Raw genomic sequence first — 13,150 nt, 5'->3', positions numbered from 1 at the left:
AGGCTAGGAATAATACGGGCCAACCTGAGATGAAAAGTCTGCGATGAACTAGTGAGTTCTCGTGGCACGACCAACAGGTTGCAAGCAATGGCAAAGTTCCGGCGCTCACCGGTTGTCAGCAGCCTAGTTAAATAAGCTGTTACTAATTACTGTCAGGTGTGTGCTGCTGCCTTGCGTCAGCTGCACTCCATACTGTGAACGAGAGAGAGAGTGAACATGGAGTGCAGACAACAGAAATGAGCAAGGACATTTACAGATTACCACAATACCAGCTTTTTTAGTAGTGTCAGACAATTCTCGGCGCTAAAGAAGAATGAGCCAGCGTTTCCTGTATACAGAATCGATAACAACATGCAAAAAATACATTTATACCAGCTTTTTTAGTAGTGTCTGACAATTCTCGGCGCTAAGAATGAGCCAGCGTTTCCTATATACAGAATCGATAACAACATGCAAAAAATACATTTATACCAGCTTTTTTAGTAGTGTCAGACAATTCTCGGCGCTAAAGAAGAATGAGCCAGCGTTTCCTGTATACAGAATCGATAAAAACATGCAAAAAATACATTTATACCAGCTTTTTTAGTAGTGTCAGACAATTCTCGGCGCTAAAGAAGAATGAGCCAGCGTTTCCTGTATACAGAATCGATAAAAACATGCAAAAAATACATTTATACCAGCTTTTTTAGTAGTGTCAGACAATTCTCGGCGCTAAAGAAGAATGAGCCAGCGTTTCCTGTATACAGAATCGATAAAAACATGCAAAAAATACATTTATACCAGCTTTTTTAGTAGTGTCAGACAATTCTCGGCGCTAAAGAAGAATGAGCCAGCGTTTTCTATATACAGAATCGATAACAACACACAAAGAATAAATTTATACTAGCTGTTTTAGTAGTGTCAGACAATTATCGGCGCTAAAGAAGAATGAGCCAGCGTTTCCTATATACAGAATCAATAACAACATGCAAAAAATGCTTTTATACCAGCTTTTTTAGTAGTGTCAGTACCAAATGTTTATCCAGTGAGCTGCAACGATTCTCAGCGCATTCTCTGGATTGATAACAACATGCAAAAAATATATTTATACCAGCTTTTTTAGTAGTGTCAGACAATTCTCGGCGCTAAAGAAGAATGAGCCAGCGTTTCCTATATACAGAATTGATAACAACATGCAAAAAATTAATTTATACCAGCTTTTTAGTATTGTCAGCACCGAATATTTATTCAGTGAGTTGCAACAATTCTCTGCATTAAACAAGAATGAACCAGCGTTTCCTGCATACAGAATCGATAACAACATGCAAAAAATACGTTTATACCAGCTTATTTAGTAGTGTCAGACAATTTTCAGCGCTAAAGAAGAATGAGCCAGCATTTCCAATACACAGAATGGATAACAACATGCAAAGAATACAAACAAGCTTGTAGAACGTCCAGCGGGTCGGATTGAAAATCTTAACTTATTTTGCCCAGGTCTGTCTTAGGGGGGTTGCTGCTCCAACTTCAATTATTTGCCAACAAATAAAGAAGCACAGTGATCTGAAACCTTTGACGGATTGAAAGTGTTTTAAATAAAGTAGGGAATTTAAAAGTACATGGGTTCAATTTGTTTTCACGGTATCAAATAAGTATAGAAAAAACTGAGTTGGTATCAGCTGTTGAAATACTGGTATCCTGACAACTTGAGTCAAAAGACAAACATTACATTGTGTCTTTGGATCCAACTTCCACTAGATGGAGACAGACCATCACAGAAAAGTTGAGGCACATGAAGACCATAAGGCATTGGGACTGTTTACCCCAATACTTCCAAGAATACGACCTTGGAACGTTCACATTCGCCAGAATTCATTCATTAAATATCATATTTCAACAATTAGATGTTCAATGGTTAACACGGAGGCATCTCCATAGTCCGATTGGATCTGATTGCCGTGTCGGGCCGTAAAAAAGATGCATGTTCAATGACACCGGCGCCAAGGCAGAGACCATTGACTGCCCTTGACATTTCAATCTATGATCGTCAATGACTGGTCACAGATTGTTTCCCGGGGAGGGAAGGGGGAAGCCATGCCGATGTGCTCAATTAGTGGCCATCACATGTAAGATGAGTTACCATCATTAGTCTAATTGTGTCTATGTGCCTAACGGGAGTGCAAAGACGAGCCGGTCTCTTATCCAAACCGAAGCTGGCAGGAAAGAGAGAGAACCACAAAAGCAAACAACAGACTGAAAATTGCAGCTCATAAACGTCGGAGCAATCCCCCACATTCCCACTGGCCAAGGCGGTGATAGGAATATGCGGATTAGTTCTCTCAAAGGAATAATAAACAACCCGGAAACATTAAAAACAATGCCAGTGACTTTCCTCAAGGACGTTTTTCATTATTTCATACCGGATTCGGAAAAATGCCAAACGGAATCTTAGGTTTCCGACAAACCTCTCTCGTTGTTTGGAACAGCTGTATTGACTTTGTCTCAGTTGCAGCGCGCCAGCTAGTGCAAATAGTCAAACTAAACACCCATGGTTTAAAAAAACAAACAAAAAAACAGATGAGCTGCCACCAGGCAATAGACGGATCATACAACTATCTCACAGAGGGTCTCCATTGCATAACACCAGTGAGCTAAATATAGCCCGTCCTCCATGTGCATTATTGAAAACTTCCTATATACATGATGTATTATTGATGGGGCGTGCACGCTATAATCAGGTAGAAATCTTCAGATTCAGCAAAAGACGTGAGAAGGGCTAAGTGAGAATGACACCTGTGTAATATTTGGCATGTGTTTTGAATATGCGGCTGATTAGGATTCCAGCACAAATTATCTAACTGGAGAGTATATATATATATATATATATATATATATATATATATATATATATATATATATATATATATATATATATATATATATATATATATATATATATATATATATATATATATATGTATATATATATATATATATATATATATATATATATATATATATATATATATATATATATATATATATATATATATATATATATATATATATATATATATATATGTATGTATACATATATATGTATATATATATATATATATATATATATGTATATATGTATATATATATATATATATGTATATATATATATATATATGTATATATATATGTATATATATATATATATATATATATATATATATATATATATATATATATATATATATATATATATATATATATATATATATATATATAGTGTACAACTAGGGTTGTACGGTATACCGGTATTAGTATAGCACCGCAATACTAATGAATCATATTCAGTACTATACCGCCTCTGAAAAGTACCGGTCCACCACCCCCTCGTCGTCGTCACGTCGTAACATTGCTGGTTTAGCAGAGGAGCATGTTCGGCAGCGCGCACACACACAGAGTACTTACAAACAGACACAGTGTGTAGACAGAAAAGGGAGAATGGACGCATTTTGGCCTAAAAAGTAAAGATAAAGGTGAAGTTATAACACTGAAACACCCTCAGGAAGAGGTGCTTTAAGACATGGCTAGCTAGCTAGCGGCTAAAGTTCAGCCGCAGTGTTTGAGCTACTTCTAAATCACTAATCCTGGCCTCCACGGCGACAAATTAAGTAAGTTTCTTACAAGTACCATTATCACTGCAGGACGAGGAATAGCTAAACATGCTTCACTACACACCGTAGGAGGATACGATAGCTCACCGGCATCAAAATGTAAATAAACGCCATGGGTGGATCTACACCTGACATCCACTGTAATGATACCAAGTACAGGTCCGTATCTAGTCGATACTACTATGATTACGTGGCTATTTTTTGGCATCACAAAATCTTCTTTCGTTTAAAAAAAAATCATATTATGTTTATAAAGTCAGTAAATATGTCCCTGGACACATGACGACTTTAAACATGACCAATGTATGATCCTGTAATTACTTGGTATCGGATCGATACCCAAATTTGTGGTATCATCCAAAACTAATGTAAAGTATCAAAGAAGAGAAGAATAAGTGATTATTACATTTTAACAGAAGCTAGCCTAGAATTCTCAGTTTGTAGGGACATTTTCCCCATTCAAAATGAATTATCCATTTTTCACACTTCCACAATTCCCACATTTTTCCACCCACTTCAACCGTTTCACCGTCAAAAACATTCCCCTTAATTAGGACAAAAAAACAAAGTTGTTTTTTGAACTGGAAAAATTCCCGGTTTTCCCGAAAATCCTGGAATTCCTTAATACCATTTCTCAATTAAAAATGTTACTACTTCAACATCTCTCGACCGATTTGAAGAATTCCAACACCAACCATTTCAACTCATTCAGAACATTCAAATTATTTAGCATTTTCTAAAAAAAAATCTCTCTTTTCCCGAGATTTCCAGGAAATTCCCATTGAAATGAATGGGACATTTTTCAAAGTTCCACAACTCCCACATTTGTTATCCGATTCAAACCGTTCCAACTTCAAAATATTTAGCCTGTTCAGGAATTGTCTGCACCCTTTCAACAATTGTAAGAAAAAAAAATATCCCAGATTTCCTAGAATTTTCAGTTTTTAGGGACATTTTCCCCATTCAAAATGAATTATCCATTTTTCACACTTCCACAATCCCCACATTTTTCAACCCACTTCAACCGTTTCACCGTCAAAAACATTCCCCTTAATTAGGACAAAAAAATAAAGTTGTTTTTTGAACTGGAAAAATTCCCGGTTTTCCCGAAAATCCTGAAATTCCTTAACACCAAATTTTCAATTAAAAATGTTACTACTTCAACATCTCTCGACCGATTTGAAGAATTCCAACACCAACCATTTCAACTCATTCAGAACATTCAAATTATTTAGCATTTTCTAAAAAAAAATCCCTCTTTTCCTGAGATTTCCAGGAAATTCCCATTGAAATGAATGGGACATGTTTCAAAGTTCCACAACTCGCACATTTGTTATCCGATTCAAACCGTTCCATCTTCAAAATATTCAGCCTGTTCAGGAATTGTGTGCTCCCTTTCAACAACTGTAAGAAAAAAAATATCCCAGATTTCCTAGAATTTTCAGTTTTTAGGGACATTTTCCCCATTCAAAATGAATTATCCATTTTTCACACTTCCACAATTCCCACATTTTTCAACCCACTTCAACCATTTCACTGTCAAAAACATTCCCCTTAATTAGGACAAAAAAACAAAGTTGTTTTTTGATCTGGAAAAATTCCCGGTTTTCCCGAAAATCCGGAAATTCCTTAATACCATTTCTCAATTAAAAATGTTACCACTTCAACATCTCTCGACCGATTTGAAGAATTCCAACACCAACCATTTCAACTCAGTCAGAACATTCAAATTATTTAGCATTTTCTAAAAAAAATCCCTCTTTTCCCGAGATTTCCAGGAAATTCCTAATGAAATGAATGGGACATTTTTCAAAGTTCCACAACTCGCACATTTTTTGTCCGATTCAAACCGTTCCAACTTCAAAATATTCAGCCTGTTCAGGAATTGTCTGCTTCCTTTTAACAATTGTAAGAAAAAAAATCCCCGATTTCCTAGAATTCTCAGTTTTTAGGGACATTTTCCCCATTCAAAATGAATTATCCATTTTTCACACTTCCACAATTCCCACATTTTTCAACCCACTTCAACCGTTTCACCGTCAAAAACATTCCCCTTAATTAGGACAAAAAAACTAAGTTTTTTTTTTAACTGGAAAAATTCCAGCATTGTCCCACCCACAGAACCATCTGATTGGTTACACGCAGAGCGGTAACAGCCAATCAGCAGTGCGTATTCAGAGCGCATGGAGTCAGTGCTCCTTCGGTGGATTGAGCAGAAAGGTGAGCGTAAGGCAGCGGACTCTCCCCAAATGATAATAAACACTTCCAAGTCAACTACTAGTAACATCACTATGAGCCCGTTGACCTTCTAGAAACATAAGCGGCAGCTCAGCTCGCTTGCAGTCCTTGAGGTGAAGGCCAATTAGCTTTTAGCGTAACGTTAGCTCACTGTGCGGTGTGTGTGTACGTGCGTACGTGTGTGTGTGTGTGTGTGTGTGTGTTACGGACAGCAAAACCCTGTCTGTCTGAGAGAAAGACAAGCATTATTGACCTACAGTTAACAACTAAGTTATTTCACTTTATCTTTTTCTGTGTTGATTGAGCTGTGTTGAAGCAGCAAAAAAGGACATTATGTTAAATGAAGAGTTTCTGTCTCTGATAGTTGATATAATAATGTAACTGCATCATAAAGCCTACATGAACTCCACGGTGTTCAGGGATGAATAGTCTCTCCTATTGCTATTGTACTATTTTTTCAGCCATAGTTACACTACCGTTCAAAAGTTTGGAGTCGCATTGAAATGTCCTTATTTTTGAAGGAAAAGCACTGTACTTTTCAATGAAGATAACTTTAAACAAGTCTTAACTTTAAAGAAATACACTCTATACATTGCTAATGTGGTAAATGACTATTCTAGCTGCAAATGTCTGGTTTTTGGTGCAATATCTACGTAGGTGTATACAGGCCCATTTCCAGCAACTATCCCTCCAGTGTTCTAATGGTACAATGTGTTTGCTCATTGGCTCAGAAGGCTAATTGATGATTAGAAAACCCTTGTGCAATCATGTTCACACATCTGAAAACAGTTTAGCTCGTTACAGAAGCTACAAAACTGACCTTCCTTTGAGCAGATTGAGTTTCTGGAGCATCACATTTGTGGGGTCAAAGAAACGCTCAAAATGCCCAGAAAAAGAGAACTTTCATCTGAAACTCGACAGTCTATTCTTGTTCTTAGAAATGAAGGCTATTCCACAAAATTGTCATTATTTTGACTTAATACTAATAATAATTAGTATCTTAGGTAACTAGGACTGTTTTGTTTTTACTTTACGGAAAAAAAATATCGAGATTTATATCGTATATCGCCATTCAGCAAATGGAGCGGAAGACACAACCAAAAGTTGTAGGCTTCTTCATGCGACGAAGCCGGCCTACTTCACCACAGTCTGTAGTCTATTGCCCACCAGGCTGTGGTGGCAGCGACGAGGTGGAGACGTGATGGCGACAGGCCGAGTTACACCGATCCTTACACCCACCCGAACCCCAGGCATGTGATTTGACCACAATGAAAAAGACTGAAAAAATTTCCGGGGGTCCAGGTGCCCTGGTGGGGGGGACAAGGGGGGCAACGCCCCCCGAAGCTCCTGGTTTTTCACCAATTTAACATGTTAAAATTAACAAAGACAGCACCATTTGAAGAAAATATTTTAGTGTTTAAAAACATGAAAACATCATTAATATAACATACATAACCCAATTATCCTAATGAATGACTGTATATGGTTCAGTCCCAACAGTATTTAGTCACTAATATTTACATCTTGTGTTCATTTCACATCCACAGGTGTCACAATAAACAGTGTTATTATCTACAGTTTATTTACAGTTAATGTAATGTAAACATTTCATTCTTTTCGCCAAAATAGGATATACATTTATGAAAATAATTAAACATGTTTAGTATTGTTTACTCATATTTGAAAGTAGGAAATAATAATAATGTGAGGACACTGACATATTGCATGAAACAAGTGTGAAAATATTTACCTTCAAGATTGCTACACCACTGACAATAGTTTCAACAGACTACAAAAGAACATAATATTACAAAATAGTATTATATGCAAATTTATTTCAAATAAATTGTTAACTGGAATCAATAATGCGACTCTTTGAATTTCTGTCATTTCATAATATATTTTCACGTGGCTTTTTATTTTTAGGAAAACCCATTTATATTTCGCAAAGCAATAATTGGTTGATATTTCAAACAAACATGCGTATTTCGCAAGCAAATATTTTTTAGCTTACCTCATTATTAACAACCCTGTCTGCAACTGAAGTGGGCAGATCTTTCCTCTCCATGTCACTTTCGGTTGACATCCAAAAGTACCAGCTAGTCAAAAGTTTGTTTTCCTTGCTTCAAGTTGTTTCATATGTTTTTGGCGTTTCGCATGTACTTCCAAAGCCTTGAAACCTTGTGATCCATAGTCAATATTATCATGACACCACGTGCACAAAACCTTTCCGGGACGATCGATTTTCCGAATAAAATCACAGAACAAAGTCTTAAAGGCCTACTGAAACCTACTACTACCGACCACGCAGTCTGATAGTTTATATATCAATGATGAAATCTTAACATTGCAACACATGCCAATACGGCCGGGTTAACTTATAAAGTGACTTTTAAAACTTCCCGGGAAATATCCGGCTGAAACGTCGCGGTATGATGACGTATGCGCGTGACGAAGTCAGATTAACGGAAGTTATGGTACCCCGTAGAATCCTATACAAAAAGCTCTGTTTTCATTTCATAATTCCACAGTATTCTGGACATCTTTTGCAATTTGTTTAATGAACAATGAAGGCTGCAAAGAAGACAGTTGTAGGTGGGATCGGTGTATTAGCAGCGGACTACAGCAACACAACCAGGAGGACTTTGTTGGAGCGCTAGATAAAAGGCACTGAATGTCCATTTCGCGTTCTCGACTCTCATTTTCAAGAGGATATAGTATCCGAGGTGGTTTAAAATACAAATCCGTGATCCACAATAAAAAAAGGAGAGTGTGGAATCCAATGAGCCAGCTTGTACCTAAGTTACGGTCAGAGCGAAAAAAGATACGTCCATCACTGCCTCTCAAGTCCTTCACTGTAACGTTCCTCATCTACGAATCTTTCATCCTCGCTCAAATTAATGGGGTAATCGTCACTTTCTCGGTCCGAATCTCTCTCGCTCCATTGTAAACAACGGGGAATTGTGAGGAATACTAGCTCCTGTGACGTCACGCTACTTCCGCTACAGGCAAGGCTTTTTTTTTATCAGCGAGCAAAAGTTGAGAACTTCATCGTCGATGTTCTCTACTAAATCCTTTCAGCAAAAATATGGCAATATCGCGAAATGATCAAGTATGACACATAGAATGGATCTGCTATTCCCGTTTAAATTTTAAAAAATCATTTCAGTAGGCCTTTAACTTTCTTCTTCCCAACAGTATCAGTGACTTCCCTTTCCATCCAGTCCCATCGGAACTTATTTTTGACATGTTTATCAATTTCTTTTACTCGTAAAGCGTCCTTTCTCTCGAGAACCTACACTGTTTACGTATGGAAAATGGCCGTAGTAACCATTATGAATGACGACGTTATTAACGTCATCGTTCATAACAGATGTCCTGATTGGTCACAAGGAACATGTCGACCAATCAACTACGGCGTAATATAACCTACGTCTCGAATCTTGATTTAGGGTCGGAAAAAAAAACAGAAAAACGGGAGATTTATTTTTTTCCCCCCGAGATTAAAAAAGACGGAATTCCGACTTTAGACGGAAAAATCACATGCCTGCACCCCCTTCCCCTATTCCATCGTTTCTCAAAGTGTGGGGCGCGCCCCACCGGTGGGGAATAGAGACATGACAGGTGGGGCGCGAGGAACGGGAGGAAATTTCACTTTAAATTTTTTTTTTTATTATTATATTCTTAGATTTATTTATTTTTTTACTATGCTTTCATTTTCTATACACACTGTAAATCACTTTGTGATTCTGTCTTTGATTTATTATTGAACTTGATGCAAGTTATAACACTTTTATTTGATTTATTATTGAACTTGATGCAAGTTATAACACTTATTTGATTTATTATTTAACTTGATGCAAGTTATTTGATTTATTATTGAAATTGATGCAAGTTATAACACTCGTTTTGATTTATTATTGAACTTGATGCAAGTTATAACACTTTTGTTTTATTTATTATTGAACTTGATGCAAGTTATTTTATTTATTATTGAACTTGATGCAAGTTATTTTATTTATTATTGAACTTGATGCAAGTTATTTGATTTATTATTGAACTTGATGCAAGTTATAACACTTTTTTGATTTATTATTGAACTTGATGCAAGTTATAACACTTGTTTTATTTATTATTGAACTTGATGCAAGTTATTTGATTTATTATTGAACTTGATGCAAGTTATAACACTCGTTTTGATTTATTATTGAACTTGATGCAAGTTATAACACTTTTGTTTTATTTATTATTGAACTTGATGCAAGGTATTTTATTTATTATTGAACTTGATGCAAGTTATACCACAGCTGCACAGTTATTTTATTTATTATTGAACTTGATGCAAGTTATTTTATTTATTATTGAACTTGATGCAAGTTATTTGATTTATTATTGAACTTGATGCAAGTTATTTGATTTATTATTGAACTTGATGCAAGTTATAACACTTTTATTTGATTTATTATTGAACTTGATGCAAGTTATAACACTTTTATTTGATTTATTATTGAACTTGATGCAAGTTATAACACTTTTATTTGATTTATTATTGAACTTGATGCAAGTTATAACACTTTTATTTGATTTATTATTGAACGTGATGCAAGTTATTTGATTTATTATTGAACTTGATGCATGTTATAACACTTTTATTTGATTTATTATTGAACTTGATGCAAGTTATAACACTTTTGTTTTATTTATTATTGAACTTGATGCAAGGTATTTTATTTATTATTGAACTTGATGCAAGTTATAACACTTTTTTTGATGTATTATTGAACTTGATGCAAGTTATTTTATTTATTATTGAACTTGATGCAAGTTATTTTATTTATTATTGAACTTGATGCAAGTTATTTGATTTATTATTGAACTTGATGCAAGTTATAACACTTTTATTTGATTTATTATTGAACTTGATGCAAGTTATAACACTTTTATTTGATTTATTATTGAACTTGATGCAAGTTATTTGATTTATTATTGAACTTGATGCATGTTATAACACTTTTATTTGATTTATTATTGAACTTGATGCAAGTTATAACACTTGTTTTATTTATTATTGAATTTGATGCAAGGTATTTTATTTATTATTAAACTTGATGCAAGTTATAACACTTGTATTTGATTTATTATTGAACTTGATGCAAGTTATAACACTTTTGTTTTATTTATTATTGAACTTGATGCAAGGTATTTTATTTATTATTGAACTTGATGCAAGTTATAACACTTTTTTTGATTTATTATTGAACTTGATGCAAGTTATAACACTTTTGTTTTATTTATTATTGAACTTGATGCAAGGTATTTTATTTATTATTGAACTTGATGCAAGTTATAACACTTTTTTGATTTATTATTGAACTTGATGCAAGTTATAACACTTGTTTTATTTATTATTGAACTTGATGCAAGGTATTTTATTTATTATTGAACTTGATGCAAGTTATAACACTTTTTTGATTTATTATTGAACTTGATGCAAGTTATTTGATTTATTATTGAACTTGATGCATGTTATAACACTTTTATTTGATTTATTATTGAACTTGATGCAAGTTATAACACTTTTGTTTTATTTATTATTGAACTTGATGCAAGTTATAACACTTTTGTTTTATTTATTATTGAACTTGATGCAAGTTATAACACTTTTGTTTTATTTATTATTGAACTTGATGCAAGTTATTTGATTTATTATTGAACTTGATGCATGTTATAACACTTTTATTTGATTTATTATTGAACTTGATGCATGTTATAACACTTTTATTTGATTTATTATTGAACTTGATGCAAGTTATAACACTTTTGTTTTATTTATTATTGAACTTGATGCAAGGTATTTTATTTATTATTGAACTTGATGCAAGTTATAACACTTTTTTGATTTATTATTGAACTTGATGCAAGTTATAACACTTGTTTTATTTATTATTGAACTTAATGCAAGTTATAACACTTGTTTTATTTATTATTGAACTTGATGCAAGTTATAACACTTTTTTGATGTATTATTGAACTTGATGCAAGTTATAACACTTTTGTTTTATTTATTATTGAACTTGATGCAAGGTATTTCATTTATTATTGAACTTGATGCAAGTTATAACACTTTTTTGATTTATTATTGAACTTGATGCAAGTTATTTGATTTATTATTGAACTTGATGCATGTTATAACACTTTTATTTGATTTATTATTGAACTTGATGCAAGTTATAACACTTTTGTTTTATTTATTATTGAACTTGATGCAAGGTATTTGATTTATTATTGAACTTGATGCAAGTTATAACACTTTTATTTGATTTATTATTGAACTTGATGCAAGTTATTTGATTTATTATTGAACTTGATGCATGTTATAACACTTTTATTTGATTTATTATTGAACTTGATGCAAGTTATAACACTTTTATTTGATTTATTATTGAACTTGATGCAAGTTATTTTATTTATTATTGAACTTGATGCAAGTTATTTGATTTATTATTGAGCTTGATGCAAGTTATAACACTTTTATTTGATTTATTATTGAACTTGATGCAAGTTATTTGATTTATTATTGAACTTGATGCAAGTTATAACACTTTTATTTGATTTATTATTGAACTTGATGCAAGTTATTCGATTTATTATTGAACCTGATGCATGTTATAACACTTTTATTTGATTTATTATTGAACTTGATGCAAGTTATAACACTTTTTTTGATTCATTGTTGAACTTGATGCAAGTTATAACACTTTTATTTGATTTATTATTGAACTTGATGCAAGTTATTTGATTTATTATTGAACCTGATGCATGTTATAACACTTTTATTTGATTTATTATTGAACTTGATGCAAGTTATAACACTTTTTTTGATTCATTGTTGAACTTGATGCAAGTTATAACACTTTTATTTGATTTATTATTGAACTTGATGCAAGTTATTTGATTTATTATTGAACTTGATGCAAGTTATAACACTTTTATTTGATTTATTATTGAACTTGATGCAAGTTATTTGATTTATTATTGAACTTGATGCAAGTTATAACACTTTTATTTGATTTATTATTGAACTTGATGCAAGTTATTTGATTTATTATTGAACTTGATGCAAGTTATAACACTTTTATTTTATTTATTATTGAACTTGATGCAAGTTATTTGATTTATTATTGAACTTGATGCATGTTATAACACTTTTATTTGATTTATTATTGAACTTGATGCAAGTTATTTGATTTATTATTGAACTTGAT

General features: G+C 33.1%; 1 protein-coding gene across 4 annotated transcripts in view; it reads right to left on the bottom strand.

Annotated features, from left to right (window-relative positions):
- The window catches only part of LOC133630259 (junctional cadherin 5-associated protein-like), a 128,676-nt gene that overhangs the window by 21,107 nt on the left and 94,419 nt on the right, over positions 1–13,150 (bottom strand). The gene's annotated exons all lie outside the window — the stretch shown is intronic.

This window comes from Entelurus aequoreus, linkage group LG15, assembly GCF_033978785.1.
Source record: "Entelurus aequoreus isolate RoL-2023_Sb linkage group LG15, RoL_Eaeq_v1.1, whole genome shotgun sequence".
NCBI classification, from domain to species: domain Eukaryota; kingdom Metazoa; phylum Chordata; class Actinopteri; order Syngnathiformes; family Syngnathidae; genus Entelurus; species Entelurus aequoreus.
The sequence above is the reverse complement of the archived record's forward strand: the minus strand, read 5'-3'. Positions and strand labels throughout refer to the sequence as shown.